Here is an 8,210-nt window from a genome sequence, read left to right on the forward strand (position 1 = left end):
GAGAGCAAGCCCAGAGCTGTGCACAGACTGATGCACAAGAGGACACCCCAGAGCCACAGCGATCGTGACCCCGTACACGAATGGCTAATCTAACACGGACAATCACTGAAGAATAACCAGCTTTTATGGCAAGCCCTTTCTTAGGATGGCCCAGGGTTTGCAAACTTGATAGTTCATTTTTACCCACTTGGGGAAAAATGCAGAGAAGCATTCAGAGCCTCACAATAAGGTATCTTCCGAGCCAAGCAGGGAGGTGCTTGGCTACTGGGGGACAGGGCAGTAGGGCTGAAAGTGGTCCAGACACAATGAACAGCACCGGGATGTACAGTAGGCTTGGCCCGTCTACACCTCAGATACTCCTCTTGGCTCTCCTGTTGGGCTGCTTCCCATCCAGACCCTGCTCCTGGGAGGCTGACGCGGGACCTGTTCCCCAGGCCCTAAGAGAAGGGAGAGAAGTTTGCTTTCTGACAAAACTGTCAGCTGACTACCAACCTCCTACTTCTTTTCAGATCTTCTCTCTGCTGCGTGTTGTCTTCATTCCCTGCGGTAGTCTTATCTGGCATTTAGAATGCCCAGCTGCAAACGAGTCTCCGGGAGCGAGCTAAACCCCGTGTCTCCGAGTTCCCAGTTGTCTCTTTCTCTTACAGATACCATTTTGCAATTGGGAGGACAGGCAAGGACATCTGTTAATAATATGCATGGAAACGGATTAGTTTCTAGATGGCAATTTAAATAAAATTACTTCATTTGCCTGAATACCTAAGTTGCTTAAATATGAATATGAATATGAATATGAATAGAACCATGCATTATTAGAGAAGAGAAGCGTCCTGTAACGCAGAAGGGTGAAATGCTGTTGTAGAGCTTCGTTCATGGAAGCCTGTAAGGAGTCTGAAAAAGTCCAAACAAATGGGCTCCAGCTAAGCCGTCCAGGTGCAGCCGCCAGAGTGTCACTGTGGACACAAACCCTGGGTGTCTGATACCGTGAACTGTCCACCCTGGCTTCTCACGCTGGTGCCAAGGACGTTTTTCCTTCAGTGGAACACTACTCTGCTCTTCCTCGTATGTGAGAATCTGAACTCCTCGACTGCGATTTTAATCCCTTCTGCACGGTTCCTGTGGGGATCTTCCACTACTATCTAGCTTTTCATAGACTCATGTCTTTAGTCTGCAAACCAAATTATCCTGAAGTTTCTAAACTCCGGGATTTTCTTTTTCCTTTATTTAATCTCTTCCTATCACCTAGGAAGATAGCCTCGACCTCAGAACCGCTGATAGATTTGTTTGCTTTTTGAGTACGCATCCACCTTGTGCTTCCAGGATAAAGGTATTTCCTCTACAAAATGCTACTTCTGGATTAAATGTTTCTATATTCATACATTCCTGACGCCTCATATTCTATGAAATATTAACTTTTCAGAACCAACTGGTATTGTCCTAGTAGATTAAATTTAGCTGTTAAAATTAGTTTGCTTCTTGTTTCTCTTTTTTTTCCTTTGCTCATTTATTTCTTAAATTCTAGGTATGAGTGAAATCATGATATTTGTCTTTGACTTATTTCACTGAGCATAATACCCTCTTTCTCCATCCATGTTGTTGCATATAAGATTTTATCCTTTATTATGGCTCAGTAATATTCCATTTAATATACACATCCTTATCCATTCATCAGGTGATGCAGAGTTGGGCTGTTTCCATACTTTCTTTATTGTGGACATTGCTGCTATCCACACAGGGGTGCATATATCCCTTAGAACTAGTGCTTATGTATTTTTGGAATAGATACCCAGTAGTGCAATTAATTATTAGATCATAGTGTAGTTCTATTTTTGATTTTTCGAGGAATCTCCATATTGTTTTCCACAGTGGCTGAACCAGTCTGCATTCCCACCAACAGTGCAGGATTCCTCTTTCTCATCCTCACCAACACCTATTGTTTCTTGTGTTGTTGATTTCGGCCATTTTGATAGGTGTGAGGTGATAGCTCATTGTAGTTTTGATTTACATTTACCTGATGATGAATGACGTTGAGTATCTTTCAGCATGTCTCTTGGCCATCTGAGAGTCTTCTTTAGAGAAATGTCATTAACATCTTCTGCCCATTTTTTTACTGGATTTTTTGTTTTTTGGGGGTGTTGAGCTGTATAAGTTGCGTATATATTTTGGATACTAATCCTTATTGGATATATCATTTTCAAATATCTTCTCCCACTCAGTAATTATGTAATCATCATTAATGCCCACAATCCAAAAATATACTATGATCTTAATTTTATTATTTTTTTTATTTTTAGGGGATCCCTGGGTGGCTCAGCAGTTTGGCGCCTTCCTTTGGCCCAGGGTGTGATCCTGGAGTCCTGGGATCGAGTCCCATGTTGGGCTCCCGGCATGGAACCTGTTTATCCCTCTGCCTGTGTCTCTGCCTCTCTCTCTTTCTCTCTGTGTCTATCATGAATAAATAAATAAATAAATCTTTTAAAAAATGTTTGATTTTTAAAATTTGCCATTACATTGCATCCCAGAGAAAATAGAACGTAAAAATAGGCACAAACAGATTATCAAAACTCTAGGAAATAATACAGTATATGTGTAGTAATCTTTGGTGAGGAACTAATGGAAAATAATCTTTGGTGAGGAAACAAAGCAACTTGTTCCAGTTTAACTAAAAGACAAGATACCTAAATGTCCACCTACACTTACTTGCAAATACCCTAAACCCTATACTTCTGTGCCAAAGTGGGCTTTGATGTGCCGCTTCCTACTTTCCTACCCTCTCTCCTACAAGCACTGCAAAGTCACCCTAGGAACCAAAATTAAATTGAGTTTTTCTACACATTACCACTAAAAAAGAAACTTGTATCAGAGCTTTAAAAAAAAAAAACTGCTGATCGTGCACAGCAAAATGTAGAATCTGTACTTTTTGGGAAAATATATTAGCTCTCTGTAATGGGCAAGCACAGTTTGCAAGCTACAGCCCTGATTCTATAAACCACTGCCTAAATGTTTTTACCTGGGAAATATATAAAATTAGGAGAAAAAAGATATCTTCAAATTTTAGTTTTTTACATCCTTAAGTACAATTTATACATTTTGCTCCTTTCACAATCGTCAGTCTATACATCACTTCCACCCCCACAGCCCCCAAAATAAAGATGTTAAACATCTGAATAACCAGTATGGCGTAGAGTAATTCTCCACATGAAGAGCGGTTTACCAATTTTTCACTAATCTATGTGTCTTCTTACTCTGTCTTAAATAATGTGATTTTATATTGCATATTTAAGTTAGCATTATGTACTTTACTTTAAAGAATAAGAAAATTCCAACCTGGGGATCCCTGGGTGGCTCAGCAGTTTAGCGCCTGCCTTTGGCCCAGGGCATGATCCTGGGGTCCCAGGATCGAGTACCGCGTCGGGCTCCCAGCATGGAGCCTGCTTCTCCCTCTGCCTGTGTCTCTGCCTCTCTCCTTCTGCCCCTCTCTCTCTATGTCTACCATGAATAAATGAATAAAATCTTAAAAAAAAGGAAATTCCAACCTATAATATTTAGAAACAGAGATTTGGTGAAATCCATTGTAAATCTTTAGTAAGAAATAGGTTAGAGTGAAGTGGATATTTAATGTATAAGTGGAAATGTATATCTTAAGGAAAAAAAAACCTCAAGAAGATATTTGAGGAAAGAAAAAAGTGAACAAAATGGGAAACTAGTATCATCTAGTCCTTACTATCACGCTTTTAGCAGGAAAATCTGTAGGTGATCTCTGATGATTGGGATTACTCTCTAGTGAATAGCTATTACTTGTAATAGATTGTGCCTTCTCAAAATTAATTTTAAAAAATACCTATGTAGGCATTTGGAAGTGTTTTAGTGGAGGGACAAAATCAGAGAACAAATGAAAAAAAATGAGCTTCATTCATTCATCAGCCCGCTCACCTCTGTGCATCTACTCTCCCAACTATCCATGCCCACACTTTGACCATCTTGGATAATGTCCAAAATTTATAAAGCCTTCCCACCCTCGTTTCTTCCTCTGAGAGCAATGATGATGTACCTTCTTTGTTGTTATTTGTTTGTTTCTCTGACTATACTGAACCCTTAACTCTGAGGTAAGGTACTAAGGAATTTAAATACAAGATGTAAGACTGAGTGGGGTTTAAACCCAAGCATAAGAGGTATTTCAACCATCCAATGTTAGATTGCCAAACATGAATACAAAGATGAGTTATCACCACATAATTACTGTTGGACCTATGAAAATCTTATTGTCCCCTGGAACCTTTGATTGTGAGAGTGTTTTGAAAAAATGGTTTCTATAGATGCAATTAAGCTAAGGATCTCAAGATCAGAATATCTTAGCTTATGCCGTTCCCTAAGACCAATGTCAAGTTTTCTTGTAGAGAACAGAATGAGGGAAAACACGCAGAGATCAAGCCATGTGAGGACAGAGACAGAGATTGGTGTCATGCTGCCACACGCCAAAGGACCACCTGCTCCACAAGGAGCTAGAAGAGGCAACAAGGAGTGCGGTCCTGCCAACACTGTCATTTCAGACTTCTGACCTCCACAATGATGAGAAAACAAATTTCATCATAATTTGTTCCAGAAGCCCTGGGAAACTAATTCACAAGCATATGTCCCTTATCAAGTAAACAGAACTGAAGTGACCATCTGGTGCATGTGGTACGTGGGATCGCACAGGTCACTGTGTGCTGACGGCATCACCCTAATGGCCGGGCTGTGGATATCCAAGGTTTCAGGTGAGAGATCACTGCAGCATGGACATGTGGGGTGGGAATGCATGGAGAGATACCTGAGACACACTCAGGGGGCAGAATCGCAGGACGTGATGATGACTGGGACACCTACGCCTGAGGAAAACCAGGTCTCAACCCTAACTCAGGAGTCTGTGCTGATGGAAACTAGCCATGCCAACTACGCATCAACCACTCCGTGTGTGGAGGACACATTACTCCAAAGGGCAAATTGTGGGATGATATGGAATACACAAGTCTCCATAAAGCACCAAGTTTGGGGAACTTTTAAGGAAAATAGCAATAATGGTTATCCTTTGGGCCATTTGGCTGAACCGTTGCATTCTTTAATATCACCTTAAATTTCCACAGTGATCATTTCCTTTAACTCTTGAAGCAATGGTCTGAACACTGATGTTTTATTTAACATTTGAAAATCCCACTGCACTTTACCATTTGTTTGTGGGGCAAAAACGTTAAGTGTGTACGCATCTTGTTCATGTAAAAGTTATTCCTTTTCACTGAGGAGCATCTCTGCTTCTACCTCATTCCTGATGCCTGTGCATTAACTCATGAGAGAACACATCTAAATAATGTTCCACATCTGGTCCTTGCTTCAGAACACTTGGATATGCACACTACAGAGTAAAATCAAAGGTTCCCTGTTGTCTTCACTACACTGAGCATTAAGGAGTGGAATAAAGCTTACAATTAGCATCCTACGAAATCTAGTTAATAATCCTACAGCAGCATCAGATTCCTAAGACCCCTGCAGGTGTACAGTATGAATGAAGCCGTCTCCCCGGAAAGCCCTTGGTGACAATGGCTGTGCTTCTCTTTCCTGATCGAATCATTAAAGAAGGAAAAACTTTAAAAATAATGGTGTGAAGCCTTAGAAGGCAAGCTTGGAAAATAAAACGAAGCTGGACAACCACTCCCTTAGAGAAGTAACTGGAAAAAACGGTATCTCCCCTGCCCAGTCATTGTTCTAAGCCCAGGTGAGTCTACTCTGGCTCTGCTCTCCTTGTGTGTATTCATTTCACCTCTCACTTGCTTCTTTTAGAAACTCAACAGCCCCTCCCCAAAGTGAAGGTAGGTACACTTCCTATCTACTCAGCACTGTGAAACCACTTGCAGTTTTTATTCCATTGTCATGACCAGTTTGTCTTCTCTTCTAAAGTGAAAGTGTTTTTAAGGCAGGGGACCCACTTGCACCCCAATCCGCACCACAACGCCTGGTGCCTGGTGGCCGTCGTAGTGTTTGCTAGTCTGAGGTAGGACATGCTCCCTCTCACTCTGTGTTCCTCACACCTCTGTCCATCCTTAATCTGTTCTGAGAAACCTTGCAAGCTCATTATCTCCTCCAGGCTCCTAAAAATATAGAAACCACCGGCCTTACATTTTCCAAGACAATCTTAAGTGTCTTACCTACCCAAATAAACTAACAAATGCGTTGCCTACTCTTTGTCCATTATTGCACTATGCAAAAAAGGACTGGATGGATTTTATTAAAATTGATATTAGTTAACATAAAATATAGACTTCATAACACACCTCCTTAAAAAAAGAAAAAGGAAACTTTAGGAAATTCTGGGAGGAGCCCAAGGACACAGATATTATTCCCAACAACTCCAAGTGTGAATCTGTGGGAACGGCTACAAGTGGGCAAGCCTGTGTGTTGCAAGGAGAGCAGTACTACTTCACCCTGGGGGGACCACTGTCTGCACGGAGAGGGACGCCCCACGGAGACTGTGTGACTGTGCATTTCCACCCTCAGACCACCACTGTCCAGAGGAGACTGGCAGAGCACCCCGCACACAGCTGAGGATCCCTTGCTGGTGGCTGCTTGGTGCCTTCCTTACAGATGGGAACGCTGACTTTGCACAAGGGGAGCCAGTAAACCACAGCACGGACACAGTTAGGACTGAATTCAACAATCTGTAGGTCAAGTTAAGGCACCGCTACGCAGTCAATGTTTCAACAAGTGTTTTAAGATGAGTGAATTAACATAATATAAACATAATCAGATAAAAATCGCATGTAAAGCAATTCTTTTTAGCAAGTGTGGTATCTACGTGGGGTGTCTCTGGATGAGATGGGGGCCCCCAAATGTGGAGCAAGGGTAAGGTGGAAGCCAGTGGTGGGGGCAGTGGATGCAGAACAAAGGTGATGGAAGTGATGGACGGACTACAGGGCAAGGGAGACTGGGCAGAACCCCAGGGGAGCAGCTCTGAGAAAGAGGCTGCTGTTGCAGGGGATGGGGGGTCTGGGAGTCTGGAATCTTCCCTTCTCAGCTAACTGTGCCTGGGGTCAGGAGCCCCCTGGTCAGTTGGGGCCTGTGGATACTCTGAGTTGGGCCACCCAGTGGGCCTGGCCTATACCCGCCTGCTTATCCGTGTGCCTGAAAGCAGCCTCCACAGAAAGGGGGGAACCTTTCCTTATGAGATGCTCTGTATTTTCTGTCATCCATTTATTTGCTGAATATTTGCTTCCTTTGAACAATACTTTTCTTTTAATGTGTCCTTTCTCCCCAGCTTGGCTGATATCTTGCAAACTGATTGTTTAATGTCTCTTGAAACCATCCCAGTCTTCTCCACTATTAACTCCCAACAATGATTTGCAGGTTAAATTGATGTACAACTGAATTCATGTCATTAGAAATGAAACACTTGGTAACTCAAGTTCTAAAAATCGTATGCAGCCATCCCATAATAAGGAGGGTGCTGCAAGGTCTGGAGGCCACACACGCATCCACAGGCCACGTAACTCTTCATCATTGTTGGCACTGGAGATGATTATCTAATTTGTCTCCCTGTTTTTGTTCCTAAATGTGTTCCTGCTCAACATCTCACTCCAAAGGAACGCTCTGTGACAGGATGCTGATTGGGGTGGGAGACAAACAGTCTTATCTCTTACCTCAAACTAAACCTGCTCATGGTGGAAGACAGCAAGCATTTTCTGAGCTTGTTTCAAGTGATCTGCAAGTACTGAGTCAGGTGATCTTCAAAAGGATTTTTATCTGTATTTGCAGATGAATTTACTGAAGCACAGGGAGAGAGGTGAGCCACTCCCATCAGTCCTCGGCAGTAGAATCCCACAGTCTGACCCCAGAGCCCACACTCCCTATACTGAACCACCGGGGTCTTGTCCAAGAAGAGCCACAGGTGACCCGAGGACACAGAGCAAGTTCATGTCGCAGCTGCCAAGGACCGTCAGGTTGTTCTGTTAGAAGAGTAACCTATCATTTCCAAGCAGACAACCGTTCTTGTCTCAACCAAGTGTATATATTCTAACAAAGTTTACTTTCAAGAAAATATTTCAAAATTAACCTCTAAATTGTGTTGAGAACAAGTCACAATGGAAAACGGGCAGAAAATTCACAGAACAAATGGTCAAGTTTCATGAAAAATCATTTAGCTTCATGTGTCTCTAAAGAATGGACATTATTCAGGTTAATAA

This window comes from Nyctereutes procyonoides, unplaced genomic scaffold (genome assembly GCF_905146905.1).
Source record: "Nyctereutes procyonoides isolate TBG_1078 unplaced genomic scaffold, NYPRO_anot_genome, whole genome shotgun sequence".
In the NCBI taxonomy this organism is placed as follows: Eukaryota; Metazoa; Chordata; class Mammalia; order Carnivora; family Canidae; genus Nyctereutes; species Nyctereutes procyonoides.